Raw genomic sequence first — 797 nt, forward strand, 5'->3', positions numbered from 1 at the left:
AAAAAAAAAAAAAAAAAAAAAAATTAAACTAGGGATGTCCCGATCCGATCACATGATCGGTAATTGGGCCCGATCATGTGATTGAAGACTCGATCGAAATCGGACTCCTTTGTCCGATCAGGATCGGATATTTCCTTTATTCTCATTATGATCAGCGCTTTACATTTCATCTTATCATTCCGGATAAATACTCCACTAGAAAACTGCATGTCATGAAAAGATCACAAAATGCCCTTACCAGAAAACGCAGCAGAAAATGGCAGCAGCTCAAGTAGAAGGCTAATGTTAACAAAGCTAGCTAAAAAGCTAACTTCCGGGAACAATAACTCTTTTAAAAACACTAAACTGACAGCGAGTGTCTCCATTGGTTTGTCATAACACAAACAACAACCTCTAAAGGCATTACAACAGTAAAAGACAGTATTTGTTTCTTTTTAATGTGAAGCTCTTCATGCTGCAGACAGACGGCTACACAGAAGCTGCTAACTGCTACATGCTAGTGCCGTGATTTAACTCCTTAGGACCCGAGCTGTCCTTTGATATGCCTGTTTTATTTATCTGACAGAGAAATAACAGTTAAGAAAATTAACTACTGTGGTAATAAAACCAAAAATGTGATGTCTTAAGAACTTAAAAAAGAAGCACATAATCTTAAAAAAATTAAAAAATAAATAAAACTAATATCAGCTATTCATGAACACTCATTGAATTTATGCTAAAACAAAGTCATAATTCATTTTTAAGAATTTTAAATGAGGACAGGAATCACATTTGGTCAAAAATGTTCAATAGCTCTA

General features: G+C 34.5%; 1 protein-coding gene across 4 annotated transcripts in view; it reads right to left on the reverse strand.

Annotated features, from left to right (window-relative positions):
* Positions 1-797, reverse strand: part of LOC112150576 — a 30,543-nt gene that overhangs the window by 16,147 nt on the left and 13,599 nt on the right. The window lies entirely within an intron of this gene.

This window comes from Oryzias melastigma, linkage group LG4 (genome assembly GCF_002922805.2).
Source record: "Oryzias melastigma strain HK-1 linkage group LG4, ASM292280v2, whole genome shotgun sequence".
In the NCBI taxonomy this organism is placed as follows: Eukaryota; Metazoa; Chordata; class Actinopteri; order Beloniformes; family Adrianichthyidae; genus Oryzias; species Oryzias melastigma.